Source organism: Amborella trichopoda, chromosome 1, assembly GCF_054954075.1.
Source record: "Amborella trichopoda isolate Santa Cruz 75 chromosome 1, AtrichopodaSantaCruz75HAP2 v2.0, whole genome shotgun sequence".
NCBI classification, from domain to species: Eukaryota; Viridiplantae; Streptophyta; class Magnoliopsida; order Amborellales; family Amborellaceae; genus Amborella; species Amborella trichopoda.
In genome coordinates, this window is record NC_142336.1 from 20,912,713 (window position 1) to 20,925,364 (window position 12,652).

Here is a 12,652-nt window from a genome sequence, read left to right on the forward strand (position 1 = left end):
CAATCTAATTATGAAAAGGCATATGATAAAAAAATCATTTTAGATAGATGAAAAAAAAATGAAAAGCAGGTACATAATCCAGTGTATACTGTAAATACTCCCAGCTCTTCTCAGACTGAGCCTGATGAGCCAACCATGTCTGAATTTTATTTCGAAGTTCTGACAATTCAAACCCAAGATAAGTTTGTCATAGATAAAGAATGGGTAAAAAAGGATTTTTTGTCTGAAGAAAATAAACAAATAAGTGAATGGTTCCTCAAATAATTTAATGAAAGACTGAAAGAACACTTTCATAGTAAATTTAATAAATTCATGATACAACATAAAACAAATATAATTTTTTTAAAATGGCTTAGGTATATCCTTAAAAAGGAAGGACCCAGAATTTCAGGATAATACTAACCAGAATATTAATATTGTCCAAAACATCTTTCAAACCTTTCATATATTTAAAGGAGAAAGCATTGAAGTTATCCATCCTCCTGAAACTAGTCTAAACCTAAAAGGAGAAAAACAAGACATAAAAGTTCACGCTTCAAAATTGGACCAAAAGATTCTGCTAACCAGATGGTTAAAATTGAAGCCATACCCCATATAATATAACAAAATAATTATACAAATTTATTCCTACAGACTATAGGGAAACAGACCAATAGAATAGAAAATGTCTTAAATAAAATAAAACCTCAAGAGAAGAAATAAGATAAAGAAAATAGTGCAATTTTATTCAAACCAGCTCCAAGAATTGCCGCAGGAAAATTTAACCTGCAAGGAATTAAAAAGAAAGAAGACAATAAAGAATTGATAGATGAGTTGATTAAAAGATTTGAAAAATTAGATATTAAAAGAAAATCAGGTAATGTCCAAGTACTTCAACAAGACAAAAGTTTTTCGAATCTTGAAATATTTAAAATAGAAGAAGCTTTTAAACCAGAATGGTTGGAGCTTAATAGGATTGACAATGGGAGAAAGACTAGGCCTGTAGGCCCAACAAGAATGTATTATCCTAGACCCACTCCTGTAGATCTACAAATAGAAGATGACCTCATTACTACTACTGTTTCTTCTTCAGGATGATCTATAATAAATTGAAATATAGATGGAATGTCTAAGAATCAAATTCTCGATCTCATGAAACATATGACTATGTATACCACCGCATGTAAAGCAAGTGGAAACCAAGACCACGAAATTGTTAAAGCCATTATATGTGGTTTTGCTGGATGGCTTAGAGGATGGTGGGATTTTCATGTGGACAAAGAAGCAAAAAATCAAATCTTAAATGCTACTAAACAATGGGCTGTTAAAAGTGAGGTAGGACCATGACAGATCCTTGAGAATATAGTCACTGATGGAGATGCAGTAAATACTCTAATATATACCATTACACTTCACTTTGTGAGGAGTACGTCTCTTCTATTAGCTAGATTTGAGGATCTACTTTCAAATCTTCGTTGTCCAACTCTCTCATATTTCAAATGGTATTAAGATGTATTTTATTCCAGACTGCTATCTAGTGAATATAGTAAAACTTACCATTGGAAAGAAAAATTTATTGCTGGATTTCCTCATTTGTTTTAGGAAAAAGTTAAGATAAGATTGGAAAATAAGCATGGATGAATTATTCATTATTCTTTGTATACTCTTGGAAAATTATCAGCATAAATTTGTGCTGAAGCTCTTGCTTTATGCACAAACTTAAAATTGAAAAGATAATTAGAGAAATAAAGAATGATGGGGAAAAAGGAATTGGGAGATTTTTGTGAGCAATTCGGCTTTTACACAATACCTACTTCCAAGCCCTCTCACAAATAGAAATTTAGAGGCTCTAAAGATTCTAAAAAGACAAAGTCTAGATATTCAAAAGGAAAGAAAAATACCTTGCTTAAAAAAAATTTACAAGATCACTCCTTTAAACAAAAGGGAAAAAGGAAAATATCAGGTTGATATAACTGTGGGAAAGTAGCACACTATAAAAATAAATGTCGTGAAAAAGAGAAAATAAATACTTTAGAAATAGACCTTGAAATAAAAAAAGCAATTATTTGATGTCCTCTTAATTAAAAGAAATGATTCTGAAGAAACTTCTGACTCTGATGAAGAAATGCCTATCATAGAGATTAATGATGAAGAATTGATTTTCTCCAGTTCGGATTTTGAAACAGATTCTGAAGATATTAATTGTCAGTGTAATTTCTTGAATGGCCTAAACTTAAATACTTTGACCAAGGAAGAAAATCTCATAATTGACCTAATTGATAAAATAAGTTACCCTGAGGCTAAAAGAGAAGCCTTAATTCATTATATCAACATGGCCAAAGAACCTTCAAGTTCTCTTGTTCCAAAACCGACTCTTGTTCTTACTAATGAAGATTACAGCTTTAGTGATATCTTGAAAAGAGTTCAAAGTAGAACTCAAAACCAAAAAGAACCTACAATTCATGATCTAAAAAATGAAATAAATGAGGTTCGAAATGAATTGATAACTTTAAAAACAAGGATACAAATTTTTGAAATAGCAGCCACTAAAAATGAAGGTGGAAATGAGGAAGAAAGTCATGAAGTAGAATTTAATAATCTGATGCATGATTATAATCATAATCTGATGCATGATTATAATCAAAATTTGTTGCCACCCGAAATGGAAGATACACTCCCAAAAGTGATAAACGATCCACAAACTTCCAACAACTGCAATATGTTAAGGAAAATACAAGATTATAAATATGTCAACCTCCTAGATAAAGTAATAACTCAAAGATGGTTTACCATCATAAAAATAGAGGTACAAAAAGAGTTCACTTTTCAAACTACTGCTCTTATCGATTCAGGAGTCGATCTAAACTGTATAAATAAAGAACTAGTTCCAACCAAATATTTCAGCAAAACAACACATGTTTTGAATACTACTGATGGTAGTAAAATGATAATAAAATATAAACTATCTGATGCAGCAGTTTGCAATAATGGTGCATGCTTTAAATTTATTTTTATAATGGTTAAACGATTAAGCTAGCCTGTGATACTTGGAACTCCCTTTTTAAACATACTTTACCCCATTAGAATTGATAATACTGGGTTAAAAGGTGATATTGAAGAATATGAAGTAAAATTTGACTTCATTGATAAACCAAGAGTTCATGAAATAAATAGCATCAAAAATAAGATTTCTACGAAAGAAAGATTTCTCTTTCATTTAAAAGAAGAAGTTAAGTATAAGACTATTGATGAAAATTTAACATATCTACAAATACATAATAAAATTAATAACTTCAAAACGTTGCTTGAAAAAGAAGTTTGTGTAGAAATCCCTAACGTTTTTTGGAATAGAAAGCAACACATTGTGGAACTTCCTTATGAACTAAGCTTTAACGAACAGAAAATTCCAACTAAAGCTAGGCAAATACAAATGAATTGCTATGTAATAATTCTAAAATTTCAAAAAAAAGAAAAACCAGAAACGTTTAATAAGTGATGGTCCATATGAGCATGATGGTCCTTAGGGACCATCACTACTTTCAAAATCTTTTGATTTAAGTTTTGCTGCCTTGCCACGTCCTTTAGTGGACATGGGCTTTAAACGTTCAGGTGTAATATAATTGTTACACCTCATATATGAGGTGTAATTTAATAAAATAATATAATAAGGTATCTTAAGAATTTAAATAAGAGAGGTGAGGACTCCCACCCTAGAAACGTTTTGAGATCATTCTCTCTCTAGTCGAAACGCAATGAGCTCTTTTTCTCTTTAGCCGAATTTTTATCGGAAGCTCCCCCTCAAATATTTTAGGTAAGTGACTTCATTATCTTGAAAAATAATCCGTTCTTTTTAAAAATGAAATGAAATAATTACTTCTGCTTATTATCATGAATTTTAGGCACGATAAATTTTATGTGCAAGCAACCATATTATTTTGAAAAATAATCTTTTTAATAAAATTGTGATATTTTATCTAAGTTAGAAATCTTAATGCTGCAAATTCTTAGAAAAATAAATTTATTTATTTTTCTTGTCTATTGTTAGAAAATTTTAAATACTGTAAAATTATTAGAAATAAATGTGATATTTCTGCTTTTAGTAAAATTGTGAGATTTCTTTCTACTGTTTTTGAATATTTAGACATTGTAAAATTCATATGCAAATGACTGTCATATTATTTGAAAACTGATATTTTTGCATTTGATTATAGCATTGTCTGTGAAATGTTTATTCGCAAATTGACATCCCATAAATTATGATAATTCTGTATTCTTGAATTTCTATAAGACTTTTTCTATACATATTAGATTAGTAATTATGCTAAAATATCTTTACGAACTGCTACCTTTCTAAATTTGAGCCCAAAATATTTGACTGGTTATTTTTGAGATGTTATTGAAAGTGATTGTTATTAATGGTTTCAGTGAAATTCATATTAATAATTTCAGTGATATGTTGAGTACATGATATTGCTGCTTTCGAATGTTTAAAGAGATTTAGAAATACTTTAAGTATGCAAGTGGACTCATCTAGTTCGCTGGTGAGGTATAAGTGGACCTATTTGGGACGTCAGTAGGGATTAAGTGGACTCATCCGGTACGCCGGTGAGGTATACGTGGACCTGCAGGGATTAAGTGGACCTATCTAGGAAGCCCATAAGGATTAAGTGGATTCATCAGGACGCTGATGGGGTATAAAGGTGACCTACTTAGGACGCCAGTAGGGTAATTTGTGAAATCCTTTGAATTATTCACTGCCGTTAAAATGTTACATGCATTTCAATTATTCGGATTATAGTTAATTATGCATTTTTTAAAGTGAAACTGTTAATGCATTTCTGTTAATAGATATTCTTTTTTTTAAAATCATGATATCTTTCAACCATGATTATTTTTAGGATTATGATGATCACTTACTGAATAGCCAAACTCATCAAACTATGGTAAACATTTTTTCAGGATAACTGCAGTTTCATTTTGAGTGCTCGTCAGGCTTAACTCTGGAAGATATTGTAGTTGTGCTTAAACTTTCTGTTGTTACTTTGTAAGATGTCGCCATGGTAAATTTGTCCTAAAAAGAGGTGTATATATGTTTTGACTGTCACATCTCAGGAATATCAGTATTGTAAATTCTTTGGGCGTGACAAGAAAACTCCTAGAAATTTGTAAAATTGAAATACAAGAACTTCTTGACAATAAACTAATTAGGAAAAGTTCTTCACCCTGAAGCTGTGCAGCTTTTTATGTAGAAAAGGCTTCAGAGATTGAAAGGGGAGTCCCACACCTTGTTATAAATTATAAACCTTTGAATAAGATTTTGAGAGAGATTCGCTACCCGATTCCAAATAAAAGGGATCTCCTTGATAGATTAGTCAATGTTTGTACTTTCTCAAAGTTTGATTTAAAATCAGGATATTAACAAATTCAAATTTTGAAAAAAGATAAATATAAAACAGCATTTAATGTTCCTTTCGGGCAATTTGAATGGAATGTAATGTCTTTTGGGTTAAAAAATGCCCTTTCAGAATTTCAAAATATTATGAATGACATTTTTAATCCACATACTAAATTCATTATTATCTATATTGATGATGTCCTCGTATATTCTAATAATATTGATAATATTTTGATAATATTTAAAATTCATTATTTTAAATATATTTTTTAAAGCTATAAAAAATGTTCGATTTTGTTGTTTCTGCTAGGAAAATAAACCTTTTTAAAATAAAAATTAGGTTCCTTGAGCATAATATCTTTCAAGGAAGGATAATTCCTATCGATAAAGCAATTGAATTTGCTTCTAGAATCCCTGACATCATAAAAGACAAAAAAGAATTACAAAGATTTTTAGGATGTCTAAATTATATTTCAAATTTTCATAAAGATTTAGCTTCAGATGCTAAACCTTTACTCCAGGGAATAAGAAAGAATCCTCCAGAGTGGACTAATGAGCATACCATGGCAGTTAGAAAATTAAAACAGAAGGCCAAAGAATTACCTTGTTTAGCTCTATCCAATCCTATAGCTCTTCAAATCATTGAAACCGATGCTTCTGAAATAGGATTAAGAGGTATCGTTAAACCAAAAATCCTAGATGAGGAACAACTTATACGCTTTACGTCTAAAGCCTGGAATCCACCTAAACAGAAATATTCTACTGTTAAAAAGGAGGTCTTAGCAATAATACATTGCGTCACGAAATTTCAAAGTAACCTACTTAACAAAAAAATTCTTCATACGGACTAATTGTGAATCAGCCAAAGGCATTTTAGAAAAAGATGTAAAAAATCTCGTCGCCAAGCAAATTTTCGCTCCATGGTAAGGTATTCTTTCCGCTTTTGATTTTGATATTGAACATATTCAAGGGAAAAATAACCATCTTCCTGACTTTTTGACTAGATAATTTTTGCAGGGAGGGAAGAAGAAGCCAACAACCGAGAATACAGCTAATGGATATAGTCCCTAGCTCAGGAAAAGGCCTAACTATATATATTAGCCCAGGAAAACACCTGGCTACAAATAGTTCTAGCTCAAGAAAATCCCTGGCATCCTCATCAAATCCAAATGCTTTAATAAGAAAGCAAGCTCAAGAGATTCAAATATCTCCTCAACAATCCCTTTTGAGCTCTAATAGTCCAAACCCTGATAGAATTCCATTACTTGATACAACTTATATCCCGCTAATCATAATAGAAAATTGAACACAGGGAAAAAGACTCGGTTGAATTAGCCGCCATATATCTACGTCATCATCTACATCCTAATATGGGATGAAGATGTAGAGAATGGTATGAAGCTATTTTAATGGAAACCGGGTCGGTGTCAATAAAACACACTATAGAAACAATGACTCGGAAATAGCATATTTAAAATTTCAATTACATAAAATTATCTCTTATAATGACTGGGGCTTGAATCCCTTAAAACCAAGGGCACTAATTACCAAAGGATTTAAAATCAAATCCTATCATTATTTGAATACATTAAGGCATGGGACGAAATCTTTACCTACCAGAATGCAAAAACTACGCACAGCTGGTATGTGCAGTTTAAAAGAACTGAGCCAACAAAATTTTCAAACTGGTTTAGAAGTGGGTTCTTGTTATGGGGATCATTAAGCCAAATACTTCCAAAAAAATTTCAAATGTCATAGAGAAAATTCTCTGGATATAATAAAGCTAGTCTAAAACGAGACTATCACATATATTTCATGGCTCTATATCAGATTCCCTAGATTTTAAAATGGTCCTACCAAATTTCTGCAAATGATTCAGACCGGTGGGATTATATTCCAAATTTACAAAGACAAATTTCAATTAAATGGTGGGGCAACTATATGAATGATTCTCTAGATCCCGATAAAATCTATATGAAGGCAATTCCGTATTCTTCACCAAAATCAGATATGAGATTTTCCGACTACATGGCTCTGATACCATAAATAGCAGAAGAGGAATAAATAAAATTCATAAAGAAGAAAGAGTAACATTCATGCATAATAATATTGATTTATAAAATAGAAACAGAAGTACCGAAGCAAAACAAAGATAGGCACTTATTTTCCTGCGGCAATACTTGGAAGTGATTTGAATAAAACTGCACTCTTTTTTTTATCTTCTTTCTTCTCTTGAGGTTTTATTTTAATTAAGACGTTTTCTATTCGATTGGTCTGTTTCCTTATAGTCTGCAGGAATAAATTTGTATAATTATTTTGTTCTATTATATGGGGTATGGCTTCAATTTTAGCCATCTGGTTGTCGGAATCTTTTGGTCCAATTTTAAAAGGTGAAGCTTTTATGTCTTGTTTTTCTCTTTTTAGGTTTAGACTAGTTTCAGGAGGATGGATAACTTCAATGCTTTCTCCTTTAACTGTATGAAAGGTTTGAAAGATATTTTGGATAATATTAATATTCTGGATAGCATTATCCTGAAATTCGGGGTATTTCATTCCTTCCTTTTTAAAGATATACCTAAGCCATTTAAAAAAATTTATATTTGTTTTATGTTATATCATGAATTTATTAAATTTACTATGAAAGAGTTCTTTCAGTCTTTCATTAAATTATTTGAGGAACCATTCCCTTATTTGTTTATTTTCTTCAGAGAGAAAATCCCTTTTCACCTATTCTTTATTTATGACAAACTTATAATGAGTTTGAATTGTCCGAACTTTGAAATCAAATCCAGACATGGTTGGCTCATCAGGCTCAGTCTGAGAAGAGCTGAGAGTATTTACAGTATAAACTAGATGTTGTAGCTGCTTTTCATTTTTCTTAATTCTTCTAAAATAATTTTGTCATCATGCACCTTTTCATAATTAGATTGGTCTTTTACTGTAGCAATAGTGATTGGTGTGTTGACAGTCTTCTTTTAAAGTTATTTTTGGGACATGTGTACTGAATGATGATGGAGTCGTACCGTCCTTGATATTTTGTCTAATTTAGTTGGGAAAATATTCCCATGCAATCATCTTCGTTTGGAGGATCCAAATCTTCGGTTTCTATATCATTTGCAGAAGTTGGTATTTTAACTTCTACTTCTTCTTCCAGGGCAAAGAATAATTTTTTCCTGAGCTCGGCTTTTGACAGAGTGGAGTTTTTCTGTTGCATCAAAGCAAATGTAGTAGGAAAATCCCATATCTGATTTTGGTGAAGAATATAGAATTGCCTTCATATAGATTTTATCGGGATCTAGAGAATCATTCTTATAGTTGTTCCACCATTTAATTGAAATTTATCTTTGTAGTTCTGGAATATAATCGCACGGTCTGAATCATCTTCAGAAACTAGGTAGAACCATTTTAAAATCCAAGGAATCTGATATAGAGTCATGAAATATATGTGATAGTCTCATTTTAGACTAACTTTATTATATTCAGAGAATTTCCTCTGTGACATTTGGAATTTTTTTGGAAGTATTTGGCTTAATGATCCCCATAACAAGAACCAACTTCTAAACCAATTTGGAAATTTTGTTGGCTCAATTCTTTTAAACTGCACATACCAGCTGTGCGTATTTTTTGCATTCTGGTAGGTAAAGACTTCGTCCCTTGCCTTAATGTATTCAAAATAATGATAGAATTTGATTTTAAATCCTTTGGTAATTAGTGCCCTTGGTTTTAAGGGATTCAGGCTCCAGTTATTATAAGAGATAATTTTATGTATTTGGAATTTTGAATATGCTATTTCCGAGTCATTGTTTCTATAGTGTGTATTATTGACACCGACCCGATTTCCATTAAAATAGCTTCATACCATTCTCTACATCTTTATCCCATATTAAGATGTAGATGATGACGTAGATACATGGCGGCTAATTCAACCGAGTCTTTTTCCCAGTGTTCAATTTTCTATTATGATTAGCGGGATATAAGTTGTATCAAGTAATGGAATTTTATCAGGGTTTGGACTATTAGAGTTCAAAGGGGATTGTTGGGGAGATATTTGAATCTCTTGATCTTGCTTTTTTATTAAAGCATTTGGATTTGATGAGGACGCCAGGGATTTTCCTGGGCTAGAACTATTTGTAGCCAAGTGTTTTCTTGGGCTATTATATATAGTCAGGCTTTTTCCTAAGCCAGGGACAATATCCATCGGCTGTATTCTCGGCTATTGGCTTCTCCTTCCCTCCTTGTAAAAATTCTCTAGTCAAAAAGTCAGGAAGATGGTTATTTTTCCCTTGAATATGTTCAATATCAAAATCAAAAGCGGAAAGAATACCTTGCCATCGAGCAAAAATTTGCTTGGAGACGAGATTTTTAACATCTTTTTCTAAAATGTCTTTGGCTGATTTGCAATAAGTCCGTATGAGAAATTTTTTTTTAAGTAGATCACTTTGAAATTTCGTGACACAATGTATTATTGCTAAGATCTCCTTTTTAACAGTAGAATATTTCTATTGTGCCGGATTCCAGACTTTAGAGGTAAAGCGTATAAGTTATTAATCATCTAGGATTTTTTGTTTAAGGATATCTCCTAATCCTATTTTAGAAGGATCGATTTCAATGATTTTAAAAGCTGTAGGATTGGATAGAGCTAAACAAGATAATTCTTTGGCCTTCTGTTTTAATTTTCTAAGTGTCATGGTACGCTAATTAGTCCAATCTAGAGGATTCTTATTTAGTCTCTGGAATAAAGGTTTAGCATCTGAAGCTAAATCTTTATAAAAATTTGAAATATAATTTAGATATCCTAAAAATCTCTGTAATTCTTTTTTATCTTTTATGATATAAGGGAATTTGGAAGCAAATTCAATTGCTCTATCGATAGGAATTATCCTTCCTTGAAAGATATTATGCCCAAGGAACCTAATTTTGGTTTTAAAAAGGTTTATTTTCTTATCAGAAACAACCAATCCAGCAATTTTTATAGCTTTAAAAAATACATTTAAATGTTTTCAAAGTTGGTCAATATTATCAGAATATATGAGGACATCATCAATATAGAGAATAATGAATTTAGTATATGGATTAAAACTGTCATTCATAATATTCTGAAATTCTGAAGGAGCATTTTTAACCCAAAAGGCATTACATTCCATTCAAAATGCCCGAAAGGAACATTAAATGTCGTTTTATATTTATCTTTTTCCAAAATTTGAATTTGCCAATATCCTGATTTTAAATCAAACTTTGAGAAAATACAGACATTGACTAATCTATCAAGGAGATCCCTTTTATTTGGAATCGAGTAGCGAATCCATCTCAAAACCTTATTCAAGGTTTTATAATTTATAACAAGGCGTGGGGCTCCCCTTTCAATCTTCGAAGCCTTTTCTACATAAAAAGCTGCACAGCTCCAGAGTGAAGAACTTTTCCTAATTAGTTTCTTGTTAATAAGTTTTTGTATTTCAGTTTTACAAATTTCTAGGAGTCTGCTATTCATTTATATTGGTATGACTTTAGTAGGAATTTTCTGTTCGTTAAAGCCTAGTTCATAAGAAAGTTTCACAATGTGTTGCTTTCTATTCCAAAAAGCGTTAGGGATTTCTGCACAAACTTCTTTTTCAAGTATCGTTTTGAAGTTATTAATTTTATTCTGTATTTGTGGAGATGTTAATTTTTCATCAATAGTCTTATACTTAACTTCTTCTTTTAAATAAAAGAGAAATATTTCTTTCATAGAAATCTTATTTTTGATGTTATTTATTTCATGAACTCTTGGTTTATCAATGAAGTCAAATTTTACTTCATATCCTTCAATATCAACTTTTATCGCAGTATTATCAATTCTAATGGGGTAAAGCATGTTTAAGAAGGGAATTCCAAGTATTACAGGTTGGCTTAATCTTTTCACCATTATAAAAGGAAATTTAAAGCATGCACCATTATTGCAAACTGCTGCATCATATAGTTTATATTTTATTATCATTTTACTACCATCAATAGTGTTCAAAACCTTTGTTGTTTTGCTGAAACATTTGGTGGGAACTAGTCTTTCATTTATGCAGTTTAGATCGGCTCCTAAATCTATAAGAGCAGTAATTTAAAAAGTGAACTCTTTTTGTACCACTATTTTTATGATGATAAACCATCTTTGGGTTATTACTTTATCCAGGAGGTTGACATATGTATAATCTTATATTTTCCTTAACATATTACAGTTATTGGAAGTTTGTGGATCGTCTATCACTTTTGGGAGTGTATCTTCCATTTTCGGGTGGTAACATATTTTGATTATAATCATGAATTTGATTATTAAATTCCTCAATCGTGCATGATTATAATCAAAATATCATTAATAAAGATAGAAACAAATTCAAGATCTCATGAAACATATGACTATGTATGCCACAACATGTAAAGCGAGTGGAAACCAAGACCACGAAATTGCTAAAGCTATTATATGTGGTTTTACTAGATGGCATAGAGGATGATGAGATTTTCATGTGGACAAAGAAGCAAAAAATCAAATATTAAATGCTACTAAACAATGGGCTGTTAGAAGTGAGGTAGGACCTGGACAAGTCCTTGAAAATATAGACACTGATAGAGATGCAGTAAATACTCTAATATATACTATTGCACTTCACTTTGTGGGGAGTACGACAATTCTATCAGCTAGATCTGAAGATCTACTTTCAAATCTTTGTTGTCCACCTCTCTCACATTTCAAATGGTATAAAGATGCATTTATTTCCAGACTGCTACCTAGAGAAGATAGTAAAGTTGACCATTGGAAAGAAAAATTCAATGCTAGACTTCCTCATTTGTTTGGAGAAAGAGTTAAGATAAGATTGAAAAATAAACATGGAGGAATTATTCCTTATTCTTTGTATACTCTTGGAGAATTATCAGAAGAAATTTGTGTTGAAGGTCTTGCTTTATGCACAGACTTAAAATTGAAAAGACAATTGGAGAAATAAAGAATGACGGGGAAAAAAGAATTGGGAAATTTTTGTGAGTAATTAGGCTTTAGCACAATACCTACTTCCAACCCCTCTCACAAATGGAAATTTAGAGACTCTAGAGATTCTAGAAAGACAAAGTCTAGATATTCAAAAGGAAAGAAAAATACCTTTCCTAAATTTTTTTTTACAAGATCACTCCTTTAAACAAAAGGGAAAAAGAAAAATACCAGTTTGCTATAAACTGTGGGAAAGTAGGACACTATAAAAATAAATGTCGTGTAAAAAAGAAAATAAATGCTTTAGAAATAGACCTTGGGATTTCCTT